The following is a 16,614-nucleotide window of genomic DNA, read 5'->3' as shown; positions in this document are numbered from 1 at the left end:
GAGCCTAGTCAAGCAATAAAAATAGAAATTAAAAGGACAATACGAGAAGAGCTGATTTATTCAGCTACATGTGCCAGAAATGTGGCTTAATTTGTGCTATTTAACTGTCTTTCCTACTTTTGTCACATTTTGCAACACATTTATTATTCATTTTAGACATTATAAACATGTTTTCCAACAAAGGGGCATGGCATTTTTTAAACTGTCAAAGTGTTATCTGAATTATTTTATTATATTTTAGCCTTAGCCTCTTTCATCTTCAAAAAAATTCAGACACTCAGCATTCTCCGTATTGTGTGAAAGAAGGATTTTTTATTCAAACAAGTGAGTTTGTAACAACATAAAAAATCTGTGGAAGTCTAATTATTTTAATTAATGCCAAGAAGAGTGCCATTGGAAGGAGACTTTTCTTGCACATTTTATTATTTTCCTAGTATTTTAGTGAAAAGGGATAACATTTAGTTTATCATATTTAATGTATATTTAGAATAAATTGTTATCTGCTGCCAATATTGTAAGGCTTATATTCAGACACATAATTGGAGGGAAATCTACTAATGTAAGGTATTTTAATTACAATAAATTTGAGGTGCAAGGGGTTATTAATTTAGCACCTCTTTTGCACCTAAATTTAGTAACCATTTGTGCCTCACATAATTTTCTTTCAGCTAACATGTTCCCCATTAACTTCACATAATCTCAATTTGTTCTACAATCAGGGATGTCAAATTGAAATACAAAGTGGGACAAAATTAAAAACTTGGACAAAGTCGCAGGCCACAGGTGTGCAAGGGTAAAATTGTTTGAAAAGAGGTGATTCTATATACTTTTAATAGCTGGACTCAGTAAAAGTAACGAAAAAATTCCATCACGTACAGTTTTTTTCACAAACACTGACTCCATAGGCTTTTTCTTGCACCATATTTTGACCTCTTTACTTGACCTTTGGTAGATGTTTAGTGATGGTGTCATTAGTAGATGGTGTCATTAAATTGGTTAGAACTTAATGGACACTTTGCTGCGGTTGGCTGCTGTGGGCAGAGAAGATTTTCTTAACCCAGCTTCGAAAGAGTGTGGTGGTGTCCACAGCATCCAATCATAGCATATCTATCATTTTACCTCAGCAGTATGAAAAAGTGAAACCCACGCTGTGATTGGTTGTTATGGGCAGTAAAGACAGATTTTTTTAGTCACAGTGCATAACAGTGTGGTTGTGTCTATAGCAACCAATCAGAGCACAGCTTTCATTTTATCTCAGCAGTATAAGAACTGAAAGCTGCAGTGTGATTGGTTTCTATGGGGAGCAAAGGCAGATTTTCTTTTATATTTCATAAGAGTGTGGTGGTGTGCTTACCACGATTCTTCCAGTTTTTAGTGGTTGTGGTGAATTAAGCTTCTGTTTCTAACAATGTGATCCAAATGGCTACCAGGGGGTGTCGTAATTCACCCGACAACTTTTGCTACATTTGCAGTTGTTTTGTAGTGAATAAACAATGAAGGAACATTATGGACTTTGCTGTAAAAGTGTTAGAAAATTATGCATACTTTGGTGTAAAGCTAGGTGATCAGGACAAGTCATGGATTCCACAAGTAGTGTGTTCTGTTTGTGTAGAAGAACTACGACAGTGGTTTAAAGGAAAGAAGGAGAGCTTTTGCTTTTGGCGTGCCTATTATCTGGAAGGAACGTCAAAATAATAGTGATAACTGCTACTTTTGTATATGCAACATGGAGGGATTGAACCTTAAAATTAAGAAGGAAAGTCTATACCTGGACCTCCAGTCAGCGATTCGCCCTTTGCCTCACGGTCCAGGATACTTGTCCCTTCACCTCTGGAGAAACTTGAAGATACACCTGATTCAGAAGATTCATAACATGAAGAGCAGGATTCTGATGAAGACTTTCATGCTAGTCCCATCAAGCCATAGCTTTTTTTTTACAGCTAAATGATTATCAGGGACTTGGACCTTCCTAAACATTCTGCAGAACTTTTAGGCTGTAGACTAAAGGTAAAGAACCTGCTAACTCCTGGTACCTTTTTTTCAGCAGAGAAAAGGAATTCCTTCCATACTTTTATCAAGATGGTGCTCTATTGTATTGCAGTTATGTTCCTGGGCTGATTTAACGTTCAGTACAATATGAGGGAGTGGAGACTCTTTATTGATTCATCCCAAAGAAATCTGAAAGCTGTGCTACTGAACAATGGCAGCAAGTATGTGTCTGTGCCTGTAAAGCATCATGTGCACTTGAAGGAAAGCTACTAGAATTTAGACTTTATTCCCAGGGAAATGTAACTAAGAGGATGGTCAATATGTGGTGATCTGAAAGTTCTCTCTTTGCTCCTTGGCCAGCAAGGAGCATACATGAAGTACCCATGCTTTTTGTGTGAATGGGACAGCATGAATAGGACTCATCACTGGAGCCAAAAAAGTTGGCCAACGAGAACATCTTTGCAACCTGGACTCAAGAACATAGTTGCGGAATGTTTACTTGATCCCACTAAAGTTCTCCTGCCACCACTCTAAACTAAGCTTAGACTGATGAAGCAGTTTGTGAAAGCTCTACTGAAATAAGGAGAGAATTTTAAGTACCTTTGTATTAAGTTTCATACCAAGTTCCAATACCAAACTGAAAGAAGGCATTTTATTGGGTCCAGATATTTGGAAACCCATGAAGGATGATGTGTTTGAAACAAAAAAGGAAGCTGTTGAGAAAAGGGCTTGTGATTCTTTTGAAGAAGTTGTGATAAAATTTCTAGGTAACAACAAAGATCCAAAATTTAAGTCCATCGTAGAGAACATGCTTAAACCTTTCAAAGTTTTGGGTTATTTGATGAATTTGAAGTTACGTTTTTTACATTCCCATTTGGCCTACTTTTCTGAAAACCTTGATGCTGTTAGCAAAGAGCAAGGAGACAGATTTCATCAGGATAACAAGGAGATGGAACGACGATACCAAGGTAGATGGAACGTGAACATAATAGGAGCCTACTGCTGGATGCTTCACAGAGAAGATCCGACTGCCTTCTATAAGAGAAAAGATATCAAGAAAAGCTTTGAAGAGAAAAGGAAAAGGCGCAAGAATTAATTTCCAATAAAGTTGCAGAATTAATGTTTAATACATTTTTATATATAAGATTGTGTACATTTTTGATTAGAATAAATATATTTTTCTTGTTCATCTTGCTTTTACGTAATTTCATGCACATTTTGAGTAAAATCCATACTTTTGGTTAAAAATAGAAGAGTTTTTTTTAAATCAGGCCATAAGAAAACATAAAAATCAGTAATTGAATTTGAAAAATTTTCATAAACCCAAATTTTGCATACCTGTGTATTTGAAAAGTTGTCTACAATTGATGAAGTTTTTCCTTATCATCATATATAATGCTAAACCTTCTAATATGGAAAAAAACTTAAAGGGGTATTCCCATCTTCAAGATCCTGTCCCAATATGTAGTAGGTGTAATAATAATAATATTAGAAAATACTTTAAATTAAAAATGTAATATAGTTCTTCTGATTTGCTATGTGACTTACCCCATCTGCAAGGCATTGTATTAGCTTAAGTATCCATGGTTATGACCACTCATATAGTGATAGTCAGTTAGTTAGCTCTTTGTGGCCATAACCATGGTTATCTAAGCTACTGCAATGCCCTGTACTTGGGGTAAGCAACATATCAAATCAGAAGAACTATACTACATTTCTAATTGAAGGTATTTGCAAATATTATTATTTTTCTAATAACTAGTGATAAGCGAAAGTGCTCGCCACTGCTCGGAACTCGCCTGAGCATCATTGTGCTCGACGAGCTCAGCGAGTATTTCCGGGTTGCTCGAGCGGGAACTCGGATCCCCTCCCTGCATGTTTTGCACTCTTTAGAGAGCCAACGAACATGCAGTGATTGCCTACCATGCACTGTAATGCTGTAGCCATGTTGATTGCGGGCATTACAGTAATTGGCTAGCCGCACAGCATCATCAGATGTATAAAAGACCGGGTGACTCCATGCTCGTCACAGTCTACTCCGGAAGCAGGCAGAGGAGGGAGAGCTGCTGCTAGATCAGGGAGAGATTTGCTTATTTATAGTTAGTATAGGTATTTCCACAATATATATACAGTATATACCCATCTGATCTAACAGTCCTTCTGAGGACTAATCCAGCTGCATATATTCAGTGGTGATAGCAGGAGTTAGACAGGCACGCAGTGTATGTGGCAGACTGCAGTGCATGATACAGCACTGAGGGTCCATTGAGGGTCCATTGAACGTCCTGTTAGTATAGGTATTACACAACATATATACAGTATATATATCCATCTGCACTAACAGTCCTTCTGATGACTAATCCAGCTGCATATATTCAGTGGTGATAGCAGGAATTAGGCAGGCAGTGTATGTGGCAGACTGCAGTGCATATAGTGCAAGAGGGTCCATTGAATGTTACTGCTGCTGCTGTTCTTACAGATATTTGTAGACATAGCCCCAGATATCAGGGGCCAGGGAAAATTTTTTTTTTATCTTAATCCTGGTTATTTGCTTAAAAAGCAATCCAGAGTACACCATTTTTCTTCTCCATTTGCTTGTTGTCACAGCATAATAAAGCCAGATCTGTTCCATATTTCAGCGAAAAAAATCTAGAAATTTAAACTGAACGTGGAAAATATTGGCCTCCTTTTCCATTCTGTTGCAGAGTGTCGGTCAAGCTATTCACACTAGGTGTCTGTGAAGAATAGTATTAGTAAATTACAGGCCTGTTATTTATAACCTTGGTTCTCTGTCAGACATATCACCTATAAGAGTGTTCCAAAATCAGACATTTCTTCCATGTTCATTCCATTGCAGTGTGTCGGTCAAGCTATTCACACTAGGTGTCTGTTGAGAATAGTATTAGTAAATTACAGGCCTGCTATTTAAAACCGTGGTTCTCTGTCAGACATAACACCTATAATATTGTTCCAAAATCAGACATTTCATCCATTTTCATTCCGTTGCAGTGTGTCGGTCAAGCTATTCACACTAGGTATCTGTGAAGGATGGTATTAGCATATTACAGGCCTGCTATTTAAAACTATGGTTCTCTGTCAGACAAAACACCTATAAAAGTGTTCCAAAATCAGACATTTCTTCTATTTTCATTCCGTTGCAGTGTGTCGGTTAAGCTATTCACACTAGATGTCTGTGAAGGATAGTATTAGCAAATTACAGGCATGCTATTTAAAATTGTGTTCTCTGTCAGATGTATCACATATAACTGTGTTTCAATATCAGCCATTTCTCGTGAAAGTGGAAAATACTGTCCTCCACTAAAAATGGGCAAGGTGCGTGGCAAAGAACGGGGAACTGGACGTGATGGTGCATGCAGAGGCCGAGGCTGAGGACGTGGCCGTGGGCAAGCTGAGATTGTGCCACAATAAACACACACATTTTGTCGCTCGACCTTCCTGTCCCAATTAATAGGGGACCACAGAACACCACTATTGAACACAGAGCAGTGTCAAAAGATTATTGGTTGGAAAGCAGATAATGCTTCCAGTCACTTAGCCACCACCACTACCACCCTGTCTTCCACACGGTCAGGTCTCAGTAGCTGTGAGTCTGGACCGCATATTCCTCACCCTGATCCTCCTTCCTCCCACCATGCCAAGTGCCCGGAGACAACTGATCCCACACTTGGATACTCTGAAGAGCTGTTCACTTTTCCATTTGTTGATTTGGGCCTCTTGCACGGCAAGCTTCAAGTGAGTCAAGAGGAGAACGCATACAGCGATGCCCAAATATTTGAGCATCCATGGTCACACAAAGGCGATGGTGGGAAAGTACAATTACTGTCGCAAGAGGTGGATGATGATGATGATGATGAGACACAATTGCCAGAAAGTCAAGAGGAGGATCAGGGTGCGAAAGTGGAAGACGAGATAGTGGATGATATAGTAACTGACCCAACCTGCCAGGGGGACATACAGAGTGAGGACAGCAGCACACAGGGGGAGGGAGACATAGCACCACAACAGGCAGGAAGAAGCAGTGTGATGGCCGCAGACACAAGGCAGAAAAGTGTTCCTCGTAACACCAACCCTGACGTAAGTTGCAAGTACAACTGTTAGGTCTTCCCGAGTTTGGTTATTTTTTAAAGACTCTGCAGATAACCCCAAAAAGGCTATTTGCAACACCTGCCAGGCCAGCATCAGCAGGGGTAGCAAAACTAGCAGCCTGACCACTACCAGCATGATCAGGCACATGGCAGCAAAGCACCCGACTTTGTGGGCCGAACCCCAGGGTCCAGCAACAGTGTCTGCGGGTGACACCACTGCTCCTTCCTCTGTTGTGCATGCACATCAATCCCCAGTCCATCGCGCATGCCAAGATGCCTTCTGCCCTGCAAATGTCTCTTGCAAGGGGCATTGGAGTTCCTCCAAATTTTTGGCAGCCGTTGCTTCACTGCATAGGCAAACAGTATGGGAGACACACTTCCTAATAATGGGAGTATTTTTTGCAGGAGGCCCTCTGACCTCTACATCTCTTGCAAGGGGCATTGGAGTTCCTCAAAATTTTTGGCAGCCATTGCAGTCACTGCATATGCAATAACAGTATGGGAGACCCACTCGTTAATAATGGGAAAAACAAACCATAGCCGACTGCTGGCCCTTTAAGAATAGTAAGGGTCACCTGATGGCCCTATAAAAAGTCTTTGTGACTTTCAGAGTCCCTCCATCATAAATGAAACAGCATGTGTCTGATGATGTGTCACACACCACATGGCCAGATAAGGTTGCAAAATGTTAAAATTACAGTTCCCGGTGAATGCATTTGTCTTGATTGAAAGCAATGCAAAAGTGCAAAAATGCATCAAAAATGCTACGTGTGAACATAGCCCAAGGTGTGGAGGAACATTTTTGTTTTTGGTTATTTATTTTGACTTATATACAAGTCATTGCCCTGGAAAGGATCTTCATTAACATATTTCCCAGGAAAATCCATTTTGGTTTCCTTTTTGTATGTTTTATTCTGTGTTCATAAAAGTGGCATAATACCTCTGACAATGTTGTTGACAGCAGTGACCTTGGAGTCAGAAATGCTTCCAGGGATCTTCCCCATGCTGTTCCCATGTCATTTAAGCACTGTTCCCATCGATTTGGGGAACTTTTAGGCCCTCTGCAGACCGCCGGGTGGAGCCGCCGGAAAAATGCTCGAGTTTCCAATAGACTTACATTGGGCTCATTACTCGGTCCGAGCACTCGATCATTACAATTTTTTCGACTCAAACAATGAGTACACGAGCATTTTAGTACTCGCTCATCACTAATAGTAGCTACTAAATATTGAGACATGATCTTGGAGATGGGAATACCCCTTTAATTTTTGCTTAAACATTAAATCTGGAACAAGCAAAGCTTAATGGGAATCTGTCACCAGGTTTTGACCATTTTTTGGTAGGGTGGCCCAATGTGACTGGGTAGCATGAGGCCGCTAATGAATATCAACAGAAGAGGGGACACTTGTGGGTTCTGATTGATGTGCCAATGCACCAGCAGAGCATTCTGGGATTTATAGTATTCAGTAAATATTTGTGTGCACAGCACTGAAACAATAATATTAGCAAAGTGAATATGATAGGGAGTGAACAAAATTGGTAAGATCTCAATACATAGGGAAAGGATAAGTAACAATGTACAAAAACAAAACAAAATGGAAAATGCAGTAAATAGAGCAGTAAAATAAATCATGGCATTATCAAAAAAGGCCTAAAGGTGCAAAGCCGCACTAGAAATGACCCCTCTCTAGCAAGTCAATAAATCTTAGCTTTTATTGTACTACATTCAAATAATTATTTTATGGAGTAATGAATTAAAATGTCAATCCTAATTTTCTATAAGTAGACTTTTCGATATATGTGTTTAATCTAATCTACTACATACCCTCCCCAGGTAGTTTATCTTAATTTGTGATTATTTAAAACTGTATTAAATCATGGCATGAGCACACTGGCTCAATAGCTCACCTATGCTCAGCTTGTTGAGTAGATAGAGAGTAGTAGGCGCAAAGCGCAGAGATACATGAGAGAGCATAAGTGGACTGCGCGCTGATGTAGGGAGAAGAGCAGGGAACTTCCAGCTCAGGTGAATGCTGGTCAGGAAGTGCATCATAGCATCATAGTTGGGGAGTGCAATACTACGGGGCATGTTGTAAATAGCCTTATAGTAACCAGGGAACATGCAGGACCAAAAACACGGGACTTATAGTATTAGCATGCGCTGTCTACCAGGGGGGCCACTCTAGAAGACATTTAGCATTTTCTCATGCGCCAAGTGCAATAACACTGCAGGCTAGATTTAGCCTGAATTTGACAAGTATACTCTACATTAGTCCCTTGTGCCATAGATTTGTAAACCAAAAGTTCCTCCCATTAAGTGTGATATTGTGCAAGTTTTGAAAAGGTATTTCACTGCATTGTTTGAAGCCAAAGCGAGGAGAAATAAATATTGCTTTTTACTTTTGTTGAATCTTTTGCTGATTTTTGCTGCAGAAACTTCAGAAAAAACTGAAACAAGTAACAATACCCTGAGAAAGTGGAATTCTAAATGTATACTGAAAGGAGATTAATGTATGTGATACCAAATTCAAGGTGCACTCACAATGGAAAACCTGCACCAATATTTTCCCTTCATAGATCAAACCCAGTTATCCAAGATGCCTCATGGCAAACTAGATTCTCAGCCTTCTTTTAGCGTCAAATAATTTACATCTACTGCTTAAGCTGCTTCCAGGAAGAAGTGAAAGTTTATGAGTGATTGTGTTACCTACAGATGTAGAAAACATTATATTGACAACAAAAAACGTTGTCCAATGCTGGACAACCCCTTAGTAAAGGCTTTAGCGTGCTCCATAAATTTAAATAAAATGATACCTACCTCGTGGACCAGTACTAATTGTCCTCTCTCAGCCCTGATATAAATGAAGAAGAGAGAAAAAGCGCGCTGTGTGAATGACCAGAGGGATGCTTCGAGTCTGGGAGATGGATGCTCTCACCACACCCTGCAGACTGATGCTCATACCGCGTGTTGCGGACCGCCGTCTGCCACCGCTACTTCCGCATTCCTGGTCGCGGAACATGTGACTGGTCACAGACCACGTGACCGGAGGCTGGAGGCGCGTCACCGCAGGTCCTTTTAGGTTAGGGAAGGTAGCTCCGGCGCTGCAGGTCCTCAAAGAAGTTGGATGGGGAGTTGTATGGACAATTAAAAAGTGGTCAACAGCTGCTCCTGCCGCCAGCCCTCAGAGAGGGAATGGGAATATTTTGAAAAAAGAAAAACCGGTCTATGGAGCACTGAATTGATCACTGAGAGACGGTATTTAGGGCTGAAAACATTTAATACGCCCTCTCCACAACGCGTTTCGATAGACAAACTATCTTCATCAGGTGGTACAGGGATATGAGCAAAAGAAAAACATTTATAGGGAAGGATTCACAATGATTGGTTGACAAACTAATTAGTTAATCATGGATTCTGAGATCCCTTCATGTGCCAGTGTGCAGATGCTTCTTATGTCAGCACAGGGACAACAAGCATATGAATTCACAGAATTAGGGAAAAGTTAGATAAGCAATGGAATATAGCAATACATATTACTGAAAGATATTAAAAATATAAAAAATGACAGGATGCGATACTAAAAATACAATAATAAAATATGACATATTCAAAGTATAACAAAAATAATGAGGAGGAGGAAAAACAGAATCACCCATAAAAACCTGGGAAGAAAAGGGGGTCCCTAAGAACAGACCACATTTTCAAGGGCCAAATCCAGACCTTCAGGGGCTAATGTGCCTAATTTGAAGATCCAAAAACTCTCCTTATTGATTAAACCAGCCAACCGATCCAGAACAGTATCTGGTACATGATCAATGATAGTGACCCTCATAAAATTTGGATCCTTTTTATGAACAATACTAAAATGTTTGGATACACTATGTAGTTGATAACCTATTCGTATATTATGTCTATGTTTATTAAGGTGTGAATGCATAGTTTGTATCGTCCGGCCCACATATTGGAGGTCACATGCACATTCTAATAAGTAAATTACAGGTGTTGATTGACAATTCACATCATGTTTAAAAGAAAAAAAATTTCCTGTAGTTTGTGATGAAAACATCTTTTGGGTACCATTTTGAATAGTTTTGCAACACAAACACTTTGGCGTGTTACAGGAATGGAAACCCAAACGGGAACTGTCCTGTGATAACTGTATTTTTTACTTCAGAGATGTATTACTTGGTGCAATTCAACTTCATAGGTTTTTAATCTTTTTATAGATGATTCTTGGTTTGTTGGGTATACATGGCCCTAAAATTGGATCTCCCTTCAAAATGAACCATAATTTATTCAGAATATTTTGAACGGTAACTCTGGATTGACTAAACGTGGTGACCATACTCCACCTAGCCAGTTCCGAGACCGCTCTATTTTTACCCATCAATGCAGATGTCCTGAGTAGAGATGAGCATTGTTCTACTCGAACTGTTCGCCAATCTCAAATTCGAGCTGTTTTGGGCGGTGTTCGAGCCGTTCGGCGAACACGAACAATTTGAGAAAAATTCGGCTGTTCGAGGTTATGTTCGATAACTGTTCGTGCACCAAAATCATAACTGGATTTTTTCTCAGTAATGATGAAAATTAATGTTAATACGCAGTTTGAGTGTACAGCGGGGTGGGGGGAGGGGCAGGGGATGGATCTCTGCAGGAACAATGAAGATCTCCATTTTTTTTTCTCTTTCCCGCATTTACAGTGGGGAGGTGCTATCTGTCAGCCTATCAGCAGCGCACACACGGAGCGAAGTGCTTTTTTTCACACAAGCAAGGGCATGTGTCATTGGCAGTGTATGTCACATGTCCTTGCCCTATAAGACCAAGCCATTTTCCCCGTCGCCACCATTTTCTCACTGCTGCAGCTGCGTGTTAGACAGCACCGCTGTTGCTGTGTGCGCTATACCTTGTTAATTTCAAGCCAATTTTCGCACAAATATACAGATAGCTTGGGAGTAGGGAATAGTTGTGATTGCAGTCCTTTTAAGGACTAGGTTACAGCATTTCCTACGACTTTTATCAGGCAGGTCTGTGCTCTTAAATAGATAGGTTGTGGGAGTAAAGACTAATTGTAATTGGAGTCCTTTTCAGGACTAGGTTACATGAGTTCCTATCAGTTTTTGCCAGGCAGGTCTGTGCCAGTGCTGTGCAAGTTTTTTTCACAGCATTTGGCTGAATCTAGCAAAGCTAATCCTTTTTGGCCTATTGCAGAGTGTGTTAGTCAGTGGAGTAGCCTATCTGTGTTGCAAGATATACCACCTGTGTATAGAATACCAATTTTTTTACTGCACCTAGTGAAGTAAAATCTTTTGGGCATAGCATCATTCTATTAGTCCATCTATACTGACCTCCATCAGGTTGCAAACTGAATCTAATTTTTTTCTGCATCTAGCTCTGAAAAAATATTGGGCTTCTAGCTGTGTGTGGGTCTTGTTCTATTAATCCATCTATACTGACCTCCATCAGGTTGCAAACTGAATATAATTTTTTTCTGCATCTAGCTCTGAAAAAATATTGGGCTTCCAGCTGTGTGTGGGTCTTGTTCAATTAATCCATCTATACTGACCTCCATCAGGTTGCAAACTGAATATAATTTTTTTCTGCATCTACCTCTGAAAAAATATTGGGCTTCTGGCTATGTGTGGGTCTTGTTCTATTAATCCATCTATACTGACCTCCATCAGGTTGCAAACTGAATATAATTTTTTTCTGCATCTAGCTCTGAAAAAATATTTGGCCTTCTAGCAGTGTGTGGGACTTGTTCTATTAGTCCACCTATACTGACCTCCATCAGGTTGCAAACTGAATATATTTTTTTCTGCATCTACCTCTGAAAAAATATTGGGCTTCTAGCTGTGTGTGGGACTTGTTGTATTAGTCCATCTATACTGACCTCCATCAGGTTGCAAACTGAATATATTTTTTTCTGCATCTACCTCTGAAAAAATATTGGGCTTCTAGCTGTGTGTGGGTCTTGTTCTATTAATCCATCTATACTGACCTCCATCAGGTTGCAAACTGAATATAATTTTTTTCTGCATCTAGCTCTGAAAAAATATTTGGCCTTCTAGTAGTGTGTCAGACTTTCTCTATTAGTCCATCTATACTGACCTCCATCAGGTTGCAAATTAAAAAAATTTTTTATCTGCATCTACAGTACCTCTGAAAAAATATTTGGGCTTCTAGCTGTGTGTGGGACTTGTTGTATTAGTCCATCTATACTGACCTCCATCAGGTTGCAAACTGAATATATTTTTTTCTGCATCTACCTCTGAAAAAATATTTGGCCTTCTAGTAGTGTGTCGGACTTTCTCTATTAGTCCATCTATACTGACCTCCATCAGGTTGCAAATTAAAAATAATTTTTATCTGCATCTACAGTACCTCTGAAAAAATATTTGGGCTTCTAGATGTGTGTGGGACTTGTTGTATTAGTCCATCTATACTGACCTCCATCAGGTTGCAAACTGAATATATTTTTTTCTGCATCTACCTCTGAAAAAATATTGGGCTTCTAGCTGTGTGTGGGACTTGTTGTATTAGTCCATCTATACTGACCTCCATCAGGTTGCAAACTGAATATATTTTTTTCTGCATCTACCGCTGAAAAAATATTGGGCTTCTAGCTGTGTGTGGGTCTTGTTCTATTAATCCATCTATACAGACCTCCATCAGGTTGCAAACTGAATATAATTTTTTTCTGCATCTATCTCTGAAAAAATATTTGGCATTCTAGTAGTGTGTGGGACTTTCTCTGTTAGTCCATCTATACTGACCTCCATCAGGTTGCAAACTGAATATATTTTTTTCTGCATCTACCTCTGAAAAAATATTGGGCTTCTAGCTGTGTGTGGGACTTGTTGTATTAGTCCATCTATACTGACCTCCATCAGGTTGCAAATTGAATATAATTTTTTTCTGCATCTAACCCAGCCAATAGTTTTGGCCTAATACCACAGTTTGGCCACTCAGCTCTGCTCGGTTACCATCCATTGTTTTTTTGTGCAAACAACTCCAGAGTTGTGAATTAGTTAACCACCAAAATGAGTGGAAAAAGGCCTGCTGCTGGTGGAAAGGGGAATAGGCGTGTTGGGAAGGGGAAAAAAGGTTGTGTCCGTGGGGTAGGTGTTAAAGCAACAGTAACATCTGCAGAAGAAAGACCATCTTCCAGCCAAACTAAAATGTCTACTTCTTTTAGCGGACAATGTGATAAGATCCCTTTCTTACGGCCACGCCAATCGCTACAAATTCCAGATGAGGCACAAAAACAGCAGGTGCTTCAACGGATATCAAGTGCTCCTTTAAGTGGGCTCTCCTCCACATCAACTTCAACATCACAAATACTCCAGTCCTCAAAGGTGTCACCCAAATCGCACTTGCTTCCTCACAGCTCCCAAATCTCCAGCTGCCCGTCTGAGTATGAGGTAGAACAGATGGTTGAGTCTGCAGAGCTGTTTACTCATACTATAGCCTGGGAATCAGAGGTCAACTCCAGCGCTTCTGTGAATCCAGACGAGGAAATGATCTGCACTGATGCCCAGAATCTTTATGAGTCGGATCCAGGACCAGACGCAGAAGGTTCTGACCATAATGTAGACCCTCATTACCAAACTGTAACTCCTGTTGGTGGAGACAATGAGGAAGACGATGATAAGACTCAAATACCTGATTGGAGCGACAACTTTAGTTTTTTGTCAGGGCAGGAACAGGTTGGCTCTGAGGACGACGGGTGTGATAACACACAGGGTGATGATGATGAGGTTGGAGATCCCACTTACTGTCAACCCACAGTCAGCCAAGAGATGAGGTCAGCAGAGGAGGTGGAGGAAGATGCTAGTGACGACGAGGTCAGGTTGCGCCTTCCTGGACAGAGACGTAGTACTGGAAGCACGTCAACAACTGCATCCTCAAACACAACTCTGCCTCTCACCACAAGTCGTGGTGGCTCTTCAGGTCGCATGGGTGCTAAGCCTTGCATAGCCTGGGTATTTTTTCAGATCGATAAAGATGACCCAACTCGTGTTATCTGTAACATTTGTCAGCAAAAGCTAAGTAGAGGCCAAAAAATACATAGTTTGAGTACTTCATGCATGAACCGGCACATGGACATGAAGCATAAGTTGCAGTGGGAAGCTCAGTGTGCTACAATGCGGCCTAGCCGGCCGGGCCAACCACCGTCTGCCATATCTTGTGCATCCGCGGCCTCTTCATCCTCTGTGACTGGGGGGACAGCAGTCACACCTGTTTTGGGGCGCAGACCTGCCACCTCTTTACCCGCAACAGCCAGCGTGATTGGCAGGTCATCATTTTCTTTGGAGGTGGGAACACCAGCTGGTGTTGAGCGCTGTCCGACATCGATAGCACCACCTTTGGATCAAGGCAACCTAACATGTCCGCCTGCATCTTCCTCACAGACCGGCAGTTTGCCGGGGACACCCTTATCAACCCCGTCTAAGCACAATAGCCAGCCCTCGGTCCCTCAGATGTGGACAAGTAAAAGACCATTTCCTCCTAGCCATGAGAAAGCTAAGAGGTTGAATTTCACCATCTGCAAGCTCTTGGCTACAGAAATGCTGCCTTTCCGCCTGGTGGACACAGAGGATTTTCGAGACCTTATGTCCGTCGCAGTGCCCCAGTACCAGATGCCCAGTCGGCACTACTTCTCAAAGAAAGGTGTGCCTGCGCTCCACCAGCATGTTGCACACAACATCACCGCTTCTTTGAGAAACTCTGTGTGTGACAGGGTGCATTTCACCACAGACACTTGGACGAGTAGGCATGGACAGGGGCGTTACATGTCGCTGACTGGGCACTGGGTAACTATGGTGACAGCAGGACAAGGGGCTGCTGTCCAAGTCTTGCCGTCCCCACGAGTTGTACGTCAATCCTCTTTATGTCAAAGTTCCTCCACTGCTTCTGCCTCCTCAACCTCCTCTCGGTCTTCCACCTGCACCCAAAGCCTGTCTGGTCATGCCACAAGCTTTCTAACTGCGCAGAAGGGATCCTGCACACCTCCTTACTATGCTGGCAGTAGGGCTCAACGTCATCAGGCGGTTTTTACATTGAAATGTCTGGGAAATGTGAGTCACACAGCTGAGGAGTTGTGGTCAGCTCTGGAGAACCAATTTCATGAATGGCTGTCTCCACTGGACCTGAAACCAGGGAAGGCCATGTGCGACAATGCTGCAAACCTCGGTGCGGCCCTTCGCCGGGGCAATGTCACACACGTGCCTTGTATGGCTCACGTGTTGAACCTGGTTGTCCAGCAATTTTTAGCCCACTATCCCAGACTAGATGGCCTTCTGCAGAGGGCACGGTCGCTGTGTGCTCAATTCCGCCGTTCGCATCCCGCAGCTCAGCGACTTACATCTCTACAGAAGTCGTTGGGCCTGCCACTTCACCGGCTAAAATGCGATGTGCCTACCCGGTGGAATTCAACTCTGCACATGTTGCAGCGACTGTGGCAGCACCGACAAGCCCTGGTGCAATACATTATGACGTATAGCCTGGGCCAACGAGATCCAGAGGTGGGGCAAATCACGCTGGAGGAGTGGTCTCAGATCAGGGACCTATGCACCCTTCTGCACAGTTTTGAAATGGCGACGAAGATGTTTAGTGCTGATGATGCCATTATCAGCATGACTATTCCGCTGATTTACATGCTGGAGCACATGTTAAACAGAATTCGGAGTCAGGTGGTGGCACAAGAGGAGGTAGAGGAAGTAGAGGAGGAGGAGTTGTATGCGGAAGGGCTAACATCTGCAAGGTCCAGACGGTCGGCAGCACCAAGGCGGCAGGCATGTGAGGGTGGGGGAGATGGTTTTACCAGGGCGCATGGTAGCAGCCAAACTAGTGAGGAAGGTGCAGGAGCCCAGGAAGAAGTGGAGGACGAACTGATGGAAGACTCATCAGATGAGGGAGACCTTGATCACATTTCTGTTGTGCGAGGTTGGGGGGAGAGGACAGAGGAAGGAAGCATGATTGTTACCTCGCCACCAACACAACAGGGACTTGGTGCTCCTGGATGCGCAACACACATGAGTGCCTTCTTGCTGCACTACCTGCAACATGACCCTCGAATTGTGAGAATTAGAAATAATCCTGACTACTGGGTTGCCACACTGTTAGATCCCCGGTACAAAAGTAAATTTGCCGAAATTATTCCTGCCATAGAAAGGGATGCACGCATGCAGGAGTATCAGCAGAGACTGTTGCAGAATCTTACATGTGCTTTTCCACAAAACACCAGTGGTGCACGTAGTGAATCTCACAGTTCCAACTTGCCAACCGTGGGACCGTCAAGTGTTCAGCACTCAAACCGTAACAGAACCACAGTATCTGCTGGTAACATCAATTTTGCGGAATCATTTCACCACTTTTTTAGCCCATCCTTTGCAAGGCCACAGGAGACAAGAAGTCTGACACATAGTCAACGCCTAGAGACGTTGGTACAGGAGTATCTCCAAGTAAACATTGAAGCCACGACTGTGTCACTGGACCCTTGCTCTTTTTGGGCTTCCA

Source organism: Phyllobates terribilis, unplaced genomic scaffold, assembly GCF_046119375.1.
Source record: "Phyllobates terribilis strain yellow unplaced genomic scaffold, ASM4611937v1 Scaffold_4__5_contigs__length_816908805, whole genome shotgun sequence".
NCBI lineage: Eukaryota > Metazoa > Chordata > Amphibia > Anura > Dendrobatidae > Phyllobates > Phyllobates terribilis.
This window is presented reverse-complemented; position numbering follows the sequence as displayed.